This window comes from Monodon monoceros, unplaced genomic scaffold, assembly GCF_005190385.1.
Source record: "Monodon monoceros isolate NGI ecotype Baffin Bay Population unplaced genomic scaffold, NGI_Narwhal_1 Super_Scaffold_3, whole genome shotgun sequence".
Taxonomy (NCBI): Eukaryota; Metazoa; Chordata; class Mammalia; order Artiodactyla; family Monodontidae; genus Monodon; species Monodon monoceros.
In genome coordinates, this window is record NW_021703780.1 from 18,945,263 (window position 1) to 18,962,762 (window position 17,500).

The 17,500-nt window shown below is 37.5% G+C and overlaps 1 long non-coding RNA gene across 1 annotated transcript in view; it reads left to right on the forward strand.

Moving 5' to 3' along the window:
• Positions 1-17,500, forward strand: part of LOC114906978 — a 586,545-nt gene that overhangs the window by 162,611 nt on the left and 406,434 nt on the right. Inside the window, exon 4 of the long non-coding RNA XR_003796584.1 lies at positions 4,988-5,088. This is a non-coding gene — a long non-coding RNA (uncharacterized LOC114906978). The remainder of the gene's footprint in view (positions 1-4,987; positions 5,089-17,500) is intronic.

A 17,500-nucleotide genomic window follows, 5' to 3' on the forward strand; every position in this document is an offset into this window, starting at 1 on the left:
TACTCTACCCAGCAAGGATCTCATTCAGATTCGATGGAAAAATCAAAAGCTTTACAGACAAGCAAAAGCTAAGAGAATTTACCACCACCAAACCAGCTCTACAACAAATACTAAAGGAACTTTTATAAGTGGGCAACACAGAGAAGGAAAGGACCTATAGAAACAAACCCAAAACAATTAAGAAAATGGTAATAGGAACATACGTATCGATCATTACCTTAAATGTGAATGGATTAAATGTTCCAATCAAAAGAGACAGGCTCGCTGAATGGATACAAAAACTAGACCCTTATTTATGCTGTCTACAAGAGACCCACTTCAGACCTAGGAACACATACAGACTGAAAGTGAGGGGATGGAAAAAGATACTCCATGCAAATGGAAATCAAAAGAAAGCTGAGGTAGTAATACCCATATCAGATAAAATAGACTTTAAAATAAAAAATATTACAAGAGACAAGGAACGACACTACATAATGATCAAGGGATCAATCCAATGAGAAGATGTAACAATTATAAATATATATGTACCCAACATAGGAACACCTCAATACATAAGGCAAATGCTAAGAACTGTAAAAGAGGCAATCGACAGTAACACAATAATAGTGGGGGACTTTAACACCTCACTTAACACCAAAGGACAGATCATCCAGACAGAAAATTAATAAGGAAACGCAAGCTTTAAATGACACAATAGACCAGATAAATTTAATTGATATTTGTAGGACATTCCATCAGAAAACAGCAGATACGCTTTCTTCTCAAGTGCACACAGAACATTCTCCAGGATAGATCACATCTTGGGTCACAAATCAAGCCTTGGTAAATTTAATAAAACTGAGATCATATCAAGCACCTTTTCTGACCACAACGCTATGAGATTAGAAATCAATAGCAGGGAAAAAAACATAAAAAACACAAACATATGGAGGCTAAACAGTATGTTACTAAATAACTGAGAGATCACTGAAGAAATCAAAGAGGAAATCAAAAAATACCTAGAGACAAATGACAATGAAAACATGATGATCCCAAACCTATGGGATGAAGCAAAAGCAGTTCTAAGAGGGAAGTTTACAGCAATACAATCCTAACTCAAGAAACAAGAAAAATCTCAAATAAATGATCTAACCTTACACCTAAAGGAACTAGAGAAAGAAGAACAAACAAAACTCAAAGTTAGTAGAAGGAAATAAATCATAAAGATCAGAGCAGAAATAAATGAAGCAGAAGCAAAGAAAACAATAGCAAAGATCAATAATACTGAAAGCTGGTTCTTTGAGAAGATAAAATTGATAAACCTTTAGCCAGACTCATCACGAAAAAGAGGGAGAGGACTCAAATTATTAAAATTAGAAATGAAAAAGGAGAAATTACAACAGACACTGCAGAAACACAAAGAATCACAAGAGACTACTACAGGCAACTCTATACCAATAAAATGGACAACCTGGAAGAAAAGGACAAATCCTTAGAAAGGTATAACCTTCCAAGACTGAACCAGGAAGAAATAGAAAACATGAACAGACCAATCACAAGTAATGAAATTGAAACTGTGATTAAAAATCTTCCAACAAACAAAAGTCCAGGACCAGATGGCTTCACAGGTGAATTCTGTCAAACATTTAGAAAAGAGCTAACACCCATCCTTCTCAAATTCCTCCAAAAAATTGCAGAGGAAGGAATGCTCCCAATCTCATTCTACGAGGCCACCATCACCCTGATACCAAAACCATACAAAGATACTACAAAAAAAGAAAATTACACACCAATACCACTGTGGAATATAGATACAAAAATCCTCAACAAAATACTAGCAAACAGAATCCAACAACACATTCAAAGTATCATACACTATGGTCAAGTGGGATTTATCCCAGGGATGCAAGAATTCTTCAATATATGCAAATCAATCAAGGTAATGCACCATATTAACCAATTGAAGAATGAAAACCATATGATCATCTGAGTAGATGCAGAAAAAGCTTTTGACAAAATTCAACACCCATTTATTATACAAACTCTCCAGAAAGTGGGCATAGAGGGAACCTAACTCAACATAGTAAAGGCCATATTCAACAAACCTACAGCAAACATCATTCTCAATGATGAAAAACTGAAAGCATTTCCTCTAAGATCAGGAAAAAGACAAGGTTGTCCACTCTCACCACTATTATTCAACATAGTTTTGGAAGTCCTAGCCACAGCAATCAGAGAAGAAAAAGATATAAAAGGAATACAAATTGGAAAAGAAGAAGTAAAACTGTCACTGTTTTAAATGACATGATATATGATACATAGATAATCCTAAAGTGCCACCAGAAAACTACTTGAGCTAATCAATGAATTTTATAACGTTTCAGGATACAAAATTAATGCACTGAAATTTCTTGCATTCCTATACAGTAACAACGAAAGATCAGAAGGAGAAATTAGGGAAACAATCCCACTTACCATGGCAACAAAAAGAATAAGATACCTAGGAATAAACCTACCTAAGGAGGTAAAAGACCTGTACTCAGAAAACTGTAAGACACTGATGAAAGAAATCAAAGATGACACAAACGGATGGAGAGATATACCATGTTCTTGGATTGGAAGAATCAATATTGTGAAAATGACTATACTACCCAAAGCAATCTACAGATTCAGTGGAATCCCTATCAAATTACCAATGGCAGTTTTTACAAAACTAGAACAAAAATCTTAAAATTTGTATGGAGACACAAAAGATCCTGAATAGCCAAAGCTATGTGAGGGAAAGAAACGGAGCTGGGGGAATCAGACTCCCTGACTTTGGACTATACTACAAAACTACAGTAATCAAGACAGTATGGTACTGGCACAAAAACAAAAATATAGATCAGTGAACAGGATAGAAAGCCCAGAGATAAATCCACGCATATATTGTCACCTTATCTTTGATAAAGGAGGCAAGAATATGCAATGGAGAAAAGACAGTCTCTTCAATAAGTGGTGCTGGGAAAACTGGACAGGTACATGTAATAGAATGAAATTAGAACACGCCCTAACACTGTACACAAAGATAAACTTAAAATGGATTAAAGACCTTAATGTAAGACCAGACACTGTAATACTCTTAGAGGAAAACATAGGCAGAACACTCTATGACACACATCACAGCAAGATCCTTTTTGACCCACCTCCTAGAGAAATGGAAATAAAAACAAAAATAAACAAATGGGACCTAATGAAACTTAAAAGCTTTTGCACAGCAAAGGAAACCAGAAACAAGATGAAAAGACAACCCTCAGAATGGGAGAAAATATTTGCAAATGAAGCAACTGACAAAGGATTAATCTCCAAGATATACAAGTAGCTCAAGCAGCTCAATATCAAAAAAACAAACAACCCAATCCAAAAATGGGCAGAAGACCTAAATAGACATTTCTCCAGAGAAGACATACAGATGGCCAAGAAGCACATGAAAAGCTGCTCACCATCACTAATCATTAGAGAAATGCAAATCAAAACTACAGTGAGGTATCACCTCTCACCGATCAGAATAGCCATCATCAGAAAATCTATAAACAACAAATGCTGGAGCGAGTGTGGAGAACAGAGAACCCTCTTGCACTGTTGGTGGGAATGTAAATTGCTACAGCCACTGTGGAGAACAGTACAGAGGTTCCTTAAAAAACTAAAAATAGAATTACCATATGACCCAGCAATCCCACTACTGGGCTTATACCCAGAGCAAACCATAATTCAAAAAGACACATGCACCCCAATGTTCATTGCAGCAGTATTTACAATAGCCAGGTCATAGAAGCAACCTAAATGCCCATCAACAGACAAATGGATAAAGAAGATGTGGTACATATATATGATGGAATATTACTCAGCCATAAAAGGAACGAAATTGGGTCATTTGCAGAGACGTGGGCGGACCTAGAGACTTTCATACAGAGTGAAGTAAGTCAGAAAGCGAAAAACAAATATATTAACGCATATATATGAAATGTAGAAAAATGGTACAGATCAACCAGTTTGCAAGGCAGAAATAGAGTCACAGATGTAGAGAACAAACCTATGGACACCAAGGGGGGAAACTGGAGGAGTGGTGGTGGTGGGATGAATTGGGAGATTGGGATTGACATATATACACTAATATGTATAAAATAGATAACTAATAAGAACCTCCTGTATAAAAAAAAAAAAGAAAATTCAAAAAGAAGAGTGGGAAGAACACACATACACACACACACAAACTAGAACTCAGAATGTGGGTGAGACAGTGACCAGGTTTTTGGTTGGAGTTGCTGCTCAAATTGTGGGGAATGATATTTCTAGGCTGTTATTTTGGGTATATGTGAGTGGCTATTCTGAGATTTATGGGTAGGCTTAACAGGATATGGCTGGGTGTGACGAAGATGTGGCTTCCCAGGAAAAGGAACCAAACAAGGAAAGAGCATGACAGAAATGCATGACCTTCATTTAGCCAAAGGTTCCTGCATCCTTGTAGATTTGAAGTCTTAAATCTATGAAGGTGTGTGTATACTGCCAAGGGAAAGGAAATGTGATTTTCATCACTCTCTCTTGTTTGGCTCTCGTTTTTATTAAATACAATGGGGAAATATGGTACATTCCACTGAAGATATATCTCTCCATGGCAGCATGTCCACAAGGGTGGCTGCAGGCTGCACAGGACAGAAGCTGGGAACAGAAGAGGGAGAACCATTTGGAATAAAATGCAGTGTTGGAAGGAGAATCATCATGGTGCACATCTTACCACCTCTGACAGGACCCACAGTTTAGAAGAAAGAGGTGAAGTCTTTGGAATATTTCAGAATCAGTGATTGAAAATGAGAACAAACCACCTGATGAATGATAAATAAATAATATATTGCCCTTCTCCCCAGCTCCACAAAGCAGTTCCAATTTTTACTCCAGTCTGTATTAGAGTGATTCTAGAGGTCCACCTGGAAATACTTCCTCACTCTTATTTGCTCACTTTCAACAGATATTGTTGAACATGTCGATGTGTGAAAGTTTCACATTCCTTGAGTGTGAATTATGAGGCGAGAAGATAGAAGTTAAAGTGAAAAGACAAGCAGTGATCAGGTAACGGAAAGCTTGCCTTTTTTTCCTAAAGACTTGGTATTTATCCTATAGGACCTAAAAAATAGTATACACAAAGGGGGATCATTGAAGGGCTTTAAAGAGAGAAAATAATTGCATTTAAGTACTATAAATAGTCAATGTTCACTTTTCTTTTGCTTTATGTGATTAGTTTAAGGCCATGGTTCCCAAATGTATCTGAACCTTAAAATCATCTGGGGATCTTTTGAAAATTCCAAAGCCCAGACCACATCCCAAACAAATTAAATCACAATCTCTAGGAGTATATGTTGGGAAACATAGAAATAAACAGAAAAAAAAAGTAAGTATTATTTACAGCAGATTAAATTGACTTGAGATGGGTTGGGCCAATTCATTTATTTATTTTACATTTTTTTCATGACTTTTTACTTCCTAATTTTTAAGTGATGGAAAATGGCATGATGAAACAGTGCCAGAACATCTCACCAAAACAGAAACATTCAGTTGTGTTACTGCATAGGCATTTTGTATCTTGCTAGAAGAAGTTGGAGCTTGGGTTGAGGCAGGAAAGATGATTTTCCAGAAACTATATCTTTGGGTCCATAAATTTCCCTTCATTTCTCCCATATGTCCCCATAGTAGTATTTTCAGTATAACATGATGTATTTGTACAATATTTGTGCTTAGAGAGTGCATAGTATTTATTTTTACCATGATGTAGTTATATGTCTGAGCAGGCATGGCCACATAGGTCAGTCATAGGTACACTGTGTCCCTGTTACCTGCAATTCAGGTAGGGATCACTTAACACACAAAAGGGCTTTTACATTATGGCCTGCATCACGCCTTTCTCTTCTACTTTGTGTGAAAAGCAGAACTTTTTCCCTTGGCCTTACTTGGATGATTAGGAGGAAGTTTCTTTTTTTTCCCTTTTTAGTTGCAAAATTCTATTTAGTTAAAACACATACACACACACACCCCAAATGCAAACTATGAACTCTTCTTGGTCTAGCTAGTGACCTTAAACTAGAAAGCACACCTAAGATGTAATATAAAGTGAGTGATTCTGTGCCCCACCTCCAAATTTGGTAAATGTAATGTGTTGCTCGGGAATCTGAACTTTAAACAAGTGTTCTGATACGATTGGTTTGCTGTCACTTTTAGAAACACTGATTTTGGTAACTGAGAAGCAAAGATAAATAAGGTGGGAAAAAAAACTGCCTTGAAAGTGTTTTGGGCTGAAACAATTTTTTGTGGCTTCCATATTTGTCATAGACATTGTTCTGAATTGGAATGATTTTTCTCCTTCTATAAGGCCTAAGAAAAATGTCTAAGCAGGGCCCTCTTCCATCTTTGAAGTAGGCTCTTCTCTTTTTTCTAGCTTTTTATGGCATGTTTGCTTTTCCTCACCATCCATACTGTACTTGGAGTTTTGGATTCGCCTCATTCCTTAGGCTTTGTCCCCATCCTTAATCCAATTTTTATTTTATTTTATTTTATTTTATTTTATAGTTTATTACTTTCATGCTCAGCCATTAGGGGCTCCACCTGGGCAGCCCAGCCAATGCGTCTCTAGGGCCAGGTAAGCCTCCCTGGCTTCTTTGTCTATTCGGGAGTAATTTTGCTGCTTAGGTAGGAGATTGCCGCGGAATGAATGTTGAACTAGAAACTCTTGTGATCTAGCCTTGCTTTACCATTTAGCAACAGAATGATCTTGAACAAGTTCCCTTTCTAAAGTCTATCTTCCTCTTCAGAAATTTGGAGAAGCTACTACCTGTTCTGCCTACTTGATGAAATTATCATGAAAAGAAGTGAAACCTCTGTATGCCAAAATAATTTGTAAATCTCAGAAGTCAAAATGGCTAAGGCTGTGGTCCTCAAAATTTAACTTGCATCAGACTTACCTGGAGAGCTTATTAAAACAGACCTTGGTGAAATCCACCCCCAGGATTTGTGATACAGTAGGCCAGGAGTTTGCCTTTCCAGATGGTTCCAGGAGATATTGACGCTGATGTTGCTGGCCCCAGGATCACACTTTGGGAAGACAGGTCTAAGGCATTATTATAAAATGGTTTAATCTCTCAGTTTACATATGTTCTTTGTGGTTCCCAGTGGATCTAAAATCCCAAGATGCCATTAGTGAAGTTAAAGTGAGCTAAGAGTAATTTGAAAATTGACCAGTAGGTCTTCATAAAGTAAACACCTACTAAATGGGAGCTAGAAGCAGAGAAAAACAAAATGAAACAAAACAGATGTCACAGGCAGAAGATCCACAAATCTCTAAGAAATTTTATTTTATTTTATAATTTTTTTTATTGGAGTAAAATTGCTTTACAATGTTGTATTAGTTTCTGGTGTACAGTGAAGTGAATCAGCTACATGTATACCTATATCCCCTCTCTCTTGGACCTCCCTCCCACCTCCCCATCCCACCCGTCTCAGATAGTGAGTTAATTTATTTTTCTGGGTATGGAAGTGGCCAGTATTATCCTTGAACTGAAGCCGTACATGCCCAATCAGGGCTACTGGGTGTGGGCCTCCCCCGGGTCTTCCTGCTGCCTGTTTAATGGTTTAATGGTCCAGGCCTGGGTTACTGTAATGAAGAGGAATGGAACACTGTCAGCCTCAAAGTGAATGTGCTGTACCGTAAATAGTAGTGCAGAGCACACAAGACAATCTTAGCCGGAAAATTAAAATATGCCCATGACATAGCTATAAAATTCTTTGCTGTCAAGCCAATGTCATTCTGGCTCATGGCTATTGGACCTCGCAGAAGGAGGTTAATTAATGAAACAAACCTGTTGTAAAATGGTCTAAAGAAAATCTGATGGATTAGGACAAACTTAGAGGTGCCACATGAGATTACATCTACCTAAACAGAGAAGGAGCTGGCTGGCTATCAGTGAAACTCAGAATGCCTGTAGGTTTCTATGTGAATCTGGCTTCTATAGCATGTCTGTGTGTGCAGTATGTGTCTTTGACCAAGCATCAGAACAATCGGGGCAGGGCTTTGAAGGAATGATGGGTCAGCCTAATTGGTCTTTCCCAAGCAGTTGCATATAGTGTTCAATTCAAAAGGAAAGATGGGTCAGCTTAAAGCCATTCGCATGACTCGGATTAGCTGTTCAGGTCCTACAAAGGCCCAAACTAAGGAATCCTTGCTCACTGTTCCTTCAGGGTACAGGATGGATCTAGCCGGCAGTGTGGCTCTTGATTGCCCTCTGCAGGGATAAATCCGGAGCCTTGTTTGGGGAAAAGACTTAAGAGAATTGCAAGCCTTAGAAAGATATGTATGCTGTGGCAGTAAATTTCAAGGCATGCCTGGCTCTTTCAGGGCCCATCCAGTGTGGGTGATTTAACAAGCAGGCAATATTTTCAGGAACCAAGGTTAGTGCTTCAGATGTACAAAGCATTGGCTGACTTGGGAAAACAGAGTAATGTAGGTCTGGGACCGACAGGAGCATGATGAGGATTGTTTTTCCCCTTCTCCTTTCATCAGAAGGCTACAGCTTTGTGGAGGTGATCTTAGGATAAAACAAAAACACAGCACCGTGCACGCACACACACATGTATGTCTCGTTTTTATATATTTAGTACTGATGTTAGTGAAACTAATGAAAAGCAGATTGGTCACAGCAACATAGAAAATCAATTCTCAAGCTCTTTCTTATTCAGGTTTTTTGATAGTATTTTGCTCTCATCTGATATGTGAGGGTCGCAACATGAGTTTCAAATGGGTTGTTCTTTAGAGTGGAAATGAAGACACTTGCCCTAGGTCACACACAATAATAAAAAGTGACCTCTTCCTTAAAATGGGTGCCTGGTCTTCAGTTTCAAGGCTGAGAGGAAAGAACTTTTATAATTCTCTTCCATGAGGCTTTTTCTGGGTAAGAGAAATCATCAGCTGAAAAACGACATATGTGCATCACACATGCGCATATAAACTAATGTTGATCAAACTTCGGGATAGTTTATGGCTTCGTGGTGACCTAATGCTTTGTCATTTTTCCTCACATGTTAGCAGAACTTGAAACTAGTAAACCTGGCCACGTAAATACATGTTCAAAGATAGATCAGAGACTATAGTCTCTTCATTATAGCCAAAGAATACACATTACCACCAGAAACATTTGCATCAAGGTGTATTTAGGAAGTATATGGACAGAAGACATTTAGGGAAAAGTGTAGAAATAATTTCTAAACAGAAATCTGCATTTTTGCTATTTGTTTAAGGGAGATGAAAGTGCGTTCAGCCATTTTGGGTAAAAGTGCTATAAGAAATATCTGTGGGGCAAAGGCACATGCATGAGGAAGGATAGTGAGATGTTACAGGAGTGAAAATAAAAGAGATGAGAACAGGCAAGCAACCACTTGAAGCCTCAGCTTCCTTGTATATCGTTATAAATTTGGGTGATATTAACATTTTCAAAGTGGATTGCACTAGAATGCAACTTCTGTTGGATGTTAAGTATAATACGGATTCCCCAGAGGTTCCATCATGAAATAGGTTTGAGAAAGATCTGGTCCGGTTGGGTGAATTGAATTTCCAAGAGGTGGACATAGTATACAAAGTTTTCAATCTTCTTGACCATGCAACCTTTTTCTCCACTGTACTATAAAAATGCTGACTTTCATTATTGTTAGTGTCTTTTCCAGTTCCAAAATTATATGAATAGTTGAGAAGATAGTCCATAAAAAGGGACAGTACAAAATGGAAAATAGAATTAATTTGAGTGACAATGACCTTGTTTGCATCTCCACAACATTATAGCAAATTTTTTTTGCCCTTAATTTTCTACACTTGGCCTTACTAGGATAGAGAAACTTAAGGTAGAAAAAAGAAGTCACTAGTAAGAAAAGACCAGATATTTACATGGCAGTGAAGGAGGTCTTTGTTTCAGATTGATGTTCTCTGGGATCTCCATCAACAGGTTACTGGTTTTAAAGGCGGCACAGCATCTGGCCGTAAAACGGAAGCTCTTCCCCATCTTCATTTTCCACCCTGGTAACTCGTGCAGTAGGCCCATGCCAGGCAGGCTCCCGGCACTGCATCCATGTTGGGCCTTCATAATTAAGAGAGAAAATGTGGAATGTTCAAAGGAGAACCACAAAGATTATTAAGGAGTTAGAAAACAAGCCCAGTTTGGAAAGGTTAAATGAGATGGGATTTTTTTTTTCTTTTGGTAGAGATGCAGTTAATAGTGATTTCTGTTAAGTGAAGTGTTATTAAACAGATAAAGGTGGCCAGCTATTCTACACTGTCAGTGAGGATGGAACAAGAGAAAATGTGCTTTTGCTCTAGCCATGAGGGTTTATTTCCGATGTGGGGAATGGTTTTCCTATTGGATTGTTTTGCACCATGGTTGCAGTGACTTACCATTTGATTAGGTCAAAATGTAGTTTCCAACAGGTACTTTACCAATGAATAACTAATCATGTTAATCTTTATTAAATTTTTATTGTGGGCCATGTACCATCCTGGGTGCTTTATATACATTATATCATTTAATTTTCATATGAACTTTTGGAGAAATGTATTTTTATCCTTATTTTATAGATGTAAAAAATAAGCCTTATAGATATTAACTAGCATCCATATTTAGGGAAGTCAGTTTTAAAAGCTAGATCTGTCTGACTTCAAAAGCCATGACCCTGAGCTCCATAATGTATAACTTCGCCACTGCTGCGGTCTCCTTGGGTAGGTCAGTTAATATTTGAGTTTCTTTCTCAACAGTAATATATGGTACAGATTTACTGTAATAAGTAGATCAAAGGAAAGTTAAACAAATAGCTGATTTTGCCTTTTTTCTTGGTGCAAGGAGACAAAGTGTGATCTTATTGGAGAAGAACTGCTGCAGTGGTTCTGTATGGCTCTGGGGTTTGCAGACTGGGTTTCCTGGGATTTTCACCACTGCCCCTCACCTTGCCTTGACTTTTATTGATTCTGCCACTGAAGACAAAAGATGGAAGGTGGGAATGCCTATTGGAAGCGTGGGTCCTGATAGAGAGGGTCTGTAACTAAAGGGCCCTTGGGTGCTTTATGAAAGGATATAAGAAGTTGCTCAGAAAGATAATATATGAAGTCCCTGAAAGTTAATGTCACCTCCTTGTACAAAGTCTAAGTAGGTAACTAAATTCAAATTGCTATGAGAATATGTATGGGTTTGTACGGCTGTATCTGACTTTATTTGAGAATCTGATTCAAGGTAGTAAATCTGTAATAGAGAGAAAGAGAAAAGAGGTGCAATGTTAGAAATGCTATCTAAATCTTCACTATTTCGCCTTATCTTAGGAAAGTGCTAACCCTTTAAGGTATATGTATACATAATGTGGATGACAACATTAATGAAGTTTGGGAACCCATGCAGACTTGGAATAGTTCTTCACGTTTACCACTACTTTCATAGTTTTCTGACCACCCTCCTGGGAAAAGTCCAGCAGATCTGGCAGGGGGAGTCCTAGGGACCTGGGCTTGGCATAAGTTGGGCCACCTTGTACAGCGTGCAGATATGGACCCCAAATTCTAGATCATGCTGCCTTCCTCATCCTGAGGCAATGCCTTGAGTCTGTGGTTGTGGTGCATGGAACCACGGCAGCATCCTGCCAGAAATCCAAGTCAGAGAATCAGGGCAAATAAGGCAGAGCATCTTACCAAGTCAGATCCCGAGCGTGAGGTCAAGCAGACAGGGCTGAAGAAAGTTATGTGGCGATATCTGAATGAAACTGAAAAAAAAAAAAAAAAAAGTCTACAGGAATGGTCCAACAGCATATATATCAAATGAATTCTTGCCAGACTCATTTCTTCACTCACATAAGAGAGCTCTACCCAAGTCTTCAATGACATTGAATCATCTTACATCTGATTTTCATTGGCTTATAGGCGATTTTCCTAATAGCCTCTTTATCGTCCTCCTGTCCCACTTGGAAGAAAAATATACTGAAAAGTTGAAACTACTTTCCTAACGTTTATCTATTACCCTGCTTATTCGGCAACCACTCTGACAGAACCCCCAAACTGCTCTGGATCAGTATTGCAAGTGCGCAGAACTGCACACCAGGATCATTACTCAGCTTAAGGTTGCTCAGCAAAATTACTAATTGTCCCTGAGAAACTGCTCTTTAATTGTCCTCAGTTGCTACTGAAAACTTGCACAATTCTGAGAGTCTCCACCCTCCCCTGGCTACCCTCTCCCTCTGCACATAACTGTCCTTCATCTCATTTTATGAAACATATAAAACAGGCCCTCATGCCTCAAGTCCTTCAGCTCTGAAGGTGTACCTGCAAAGATCTTACCTCTTTAATCTCCAAAGAAGAGTGACCCTCATCCTCTCTAAAATGGATCTTTCCCCCTGGGCGCTGAGTCCCAAAACTGCCCTCCTCCCCAGAGATCTTTTGCTCCAGGAACTAACACCATCCTGTCCTACTTCTTCAACCCCTCCCCTCATCCTCCATCTCTCTTTTCTCTTGGAATATAAACATGGGGAAGTATCACCCATATTTTTAAAAAGACCTCCTTTTCACGGTACTACTCTTTATAGCTCTCTTTGTTTCAGCCAAGCCTTCAAAAATGTTTGTATCGTGTCCACTATCTTCTCTCTCATTCTCTTTACTTCAGCTCAACATATTCTGTGTTATTTTCTCGTCCACTGAAACTGTGCTCTCTGAGATTATCAACATCTTCCTAGATGCCCAATCCAATGGTGGTTTTCAAACCTGATCTGACATGATTTCTCTCTGGTGATTGGCACTCCTTCCTTTTTGAAACACGGTTTCCCCAGTTCCATTTTTTCTCATTCGTTTCCAACATCTCTGGTGGTTCCTCATCAGTCACTAATTTCCGGTCCTTTTTCTGTGTTCTACTCTTAGATTTTAAAGTATCTCAGGATATTGTCTTTGGTTTCCTTCCTTCTCCCTTCCTTCTTAGAGTGTGCTCAGTCATCTTTTCCAGGCCCTTGACCTCAATAACCACAGGGCAGCTGATGGCTCCCAAAATTCACTTCTACTGTCATTCTGTCTTCTAAGCTCCAGATACATTTATCTGATTGCCTATAGACTCACCATTTAGGTATTTTTACCCACATTTCAAAATCTAGAAGCCATATTTTAAAGTTTACAGTGCTTCTTATATGGGAACAACAAAGTGAAAAGAAGTGGGAATACAAGAATGTGAAAATTCCAAGACCAAAATTAGAAGTTTGAATAAAGAATATAAATTTGAATATGTGGTGGTTTGATTTGTGCCATAAATGAATAAATTATACTCCTAAATGAAAGAAGAAAAAGTGACTATAAATGGATTGAGTGATGGTTTGTGCAACACTTTCTGTCCGATTAAAACAAAATGTCAACATGCGGTCAAAAGGTGATTGGTACTCATGCTGCGTGAGCATTGGGAGAGTTAAAGGTTGTACTTATTCCTCACTTCTTGTATTTCCACAGAAAAGAGAGAATGTACACTACATTCTCAGGAGAGAACAGTATTGGATAAACAACTATTTTCTGTCCCTTAACAAATCCTCAGGTCTAGAAGAATTTCTAATATGATTGGTGAATTTTGGAGAAAAAAATCGAGCATGGTGGTCTGCTGAAGCCTGTCTCTGTCTCTGTCTCTATCTCCTTTTTCTCCCTTCCTCTTATATCTGCCTGCCTGCAGCAAGGGCAGTGTCTTATCTGGTCTGCTCACCTGGAGTAAAGGGAAAAAATTCTACTTAGAGAGTTTATTAGGAAACCCATTGATGCTGTCCAATCCAGGTTGTATTCTTTTTTTCTTAAATTTTTTTTTTTTTTTTTTTGTGGTATGCGGGCCTCTCACTGTTGTGGCCTCTCCCGTTGTGGAGCACAGGATCCGGACGCGCAGGCTCAGTGGCCATGGCTCACAGGCCCAGCCGCTCCGCGGCATGTGGGATCTTCCCGGACCGGGGCACGAACCCGTGTCCCCTGCATCGGCAGGCAGACCCTCAACCACTGCGCCACCAGGGAAGCCCCCGGGTTGTATTCTTAATTAAGCTGATACTATGAACTTTATCTGTTTGATTTCCATATGTCTGTTTTTTAAAGTTTGGAGAGAGAAGAAAGGAGTATTATTTATTCACTTCAAAATGCCAACACATTAGTAATGATCAAATGTGATCAGATATTCTTAAATTTGTGACTTTAGAAGTTTCTCAAGAATAAGAACAGGCTGTATAAAAAATAAATAAAATAAAATTCAAAAAGAAAGATACCTTTCTCTTTATACCTCTTGTTGAATCACAAGCATTGATTCCTTTTTTAATGTTCCAATAAATTTTTAAAAATATCTTTATTGGAGTATAATTGCTTTACAACGTTGTGTTAGTTTCTGCTGTACAACAAAGTGAATCAGCTATATGTATACATATATCCCTATATCCCCTCCCTCTTGAGCCTCCCTCCCACCCTCCCTCTCCCACCCCTCTAGGTCATCCAAAAGCATCGAGCTGATCTCCCTGAAGCATTGATTCTTTAACTCTATAAAAGTGATCATCTTTTAAATTCATTAATATGCGCTAGGTAAAATTTTTATTATGTTCCACACATTTATTATATCTTTTAATAAACATATATAATCATAATAGGTATTACATGATAATTAAATGAAGAGACTCAAAGTATCTAGCACTGTCCCAGGAAGGAATAATACTAGCTATCATTAAAATATTTTGAAAATGAGTATCTTTGATATAGCATAAAGATGAATTTATAGGGAAAAGACATCTCATGTTCATGGATTAGAAGATTCTCCAAGCAATCTACAGATTTGGTGCAATCTCTATCAACATCCCAACAATCTTTCCTGCAGAAATGGGAAAGCTGATCCTAAAATTCATATAAAATTATGGACCCTGAAGAGCCTAAACAATCTTGAGAAAAGTTGGAAAACTCATACTTCCTGATTTTAAAACTTACTATTTACAAAGCTCTAGCAATCAAAAAATTGTGGTACTGTTATAAGGATAGATCTATAGATCAATGGAATAGCATTGAGAATCCAGAAATAAGCTTATACATCCATGGCCAGTTGATTTTTAATAAGGCTTCTGACACCACTCAGTGGGGAAGGAATAGTCTCTTCAAAAAATGGTGCTTGGACAACTGGATATCTATATGCAAAAGAATAAAGTTGAACCTTACCTTTAATTAGCTCAGAATTGATCTAAGACCTAAGTATAAAAGCTAAAACTATAAAACTTTTAGAGGAACACATAGGGAAAAATCTTTATGACCTTGTATTTGGCAATGGTTTTCTTAAATATGATATCAAAAGCACAAGCAAAAAAAAGAAAAAATAGATAAACTGAACTTATTCAAAATTAAAATTTTTGTGTATCAATGAACATTATCAAGAGGGTGAAAAGGCAACCAACAGACTGGAAGAAAATATTTGCAAATCATATATCTGATAAGTGTCCAGTATCCAGACTATGTAAAGAACTCTGACAACTCAACAACAAGAAGATAAACAACCCAAGGGGAAAAAAATGGGCAAAGGACTTAGACATTTCTCTTCTAAAGAAGATATACAATTGGACACCAGGCACATGAAAAGATGCTCAACATCATTAGTCATTAGAGAATGCAAATCAAAACCACATGAAATTCCACTTTACACGTGGGATGACTAGAACAAAAAAAAAAGGAATGAAAAACAACAAGTGTAGGTGAGGTTGTGAAGAAATTGGAATGCTCAGTTATTGCTAGTGGGAATGTGAAATTATGCAGCTGCTGTGAAAAACACTTTGTTCCTCAAAACAGTTAAACATAGCATTACCATATGATCCAGCAATTCCACTCCCAGGTATATACCCCAAAGTGTTAGATACTTGTGCTCAAACAAGAAGTTATACACAAATATTAATAGGAGCACTATTCACAAAAGCTAAAAGGTGGAAACAACCCAAATACCCATCAGAATGAATGGCTACACAAATGTTGGTATATCCATACAATGGAATATTATTCAGCCATAAAAAGGAGTGAGGTTTTGAAATATCTACAAAGTGGATGAACTTTGAAGATATCATGCTAACTGGAAGAAGCCAGACACAAGAGGCTGCATACTGTATGATTCAATTCACATTAAATATCCGGAATGAACAAGTTGACAGAAGCAGAAAGCAGATTAGTCGTTGCCAGGGGCTGCAAGTGGGGAGGATGGGGATTTAATGGATATGGAGTTTTCTTCTGGGGTAATGAAAATATTCTGGGACTAGATAGTGGTGGTGGTTTCACAATATTCAGTGCCATTGAATTTACCCTTTTAAATGGGTAAAATGCTAGTTTTTATATGTGTATTTTACCAACCACAATAAAAAAAATTTAATTACTGTATATAAACAGGATTTGATGATTCATATAATCAGATAGAGTGATAACTTTTTTTAGCTGGTAAAGGAAATATAATGAAAAGATTCTCAACCGTACTTAGGTAACACTGAACTCTTCACACTATTGTTTCTTGTTCATGATATAAGATACTAATTTGTTTTACAAACAGCTCTAGAAATAGGGGAGGGTCCAGGAGTAGAGAAAATAAAATGTGTTGAAGGTTTATATCTTCCAATCACAGAAAAAGACACTACAATATTTGAAAAAATATGAATTGTCAGACTGTCTTTGAAGTGCTCATGTACATTTAGCTGTTGTTTCAATATTTATACTCTACCATTGAAATGAAAACTTTAGTGATTTCCTAGGGCAAGGATTATGGATGTATGATTTGGAATAAGGAGAAGAAAGGAGCTATCCAGCAAGATATATACAGTTTTTAAAATATAGATTTATAAACAAAAATCTTTTTTTAAATACATGAAAGACATCTTCTATGAAATGAACATTTTATCTTCTTGTCAAGGAAGGCTAAAATGTTTCATTCCTTGTAAAACACATTGAGAAAACATTGGTTTCTGACTAACTGTTGATTAATTCCTGCGTAACATGCTATCTCTTTTTAGGGGGAAAAACCTTTTTCTAAAGAATAAATTGAGTTCATATTAATTAGACTACATCAGTATGGCTTAACCTCTCATCCAGTTCTGCTCTTTTAAATTTCAATAACTGCAGTTTCCCAATGGCTAAGTCCATTTTTTAAACATGATATGTCATACTCAACTGCTGTCGTGAATGAAGGTTTTAGGAACATTCTGCTGTTGCAGAGATGTCTTTAATATTCCCATTTCTACCTAGTGGGCATAAAGGCTTGTGTTTTCACATAGAAGTAAGCTATGTTCCCCTGCTTAGATAAAATTTATAAAAGAGAGTTGGAAGATAGAGGCTGTGTATCAGATTTGCTTGATATAAATGTCTGCATTTTAATTGTAGATATCAGATGAATCTAGTAATGAAAGCAACATTTAGCAACACATTATTGATATAGGTTAGAGAATGAAATACACTCAGATGGTATACGTTATA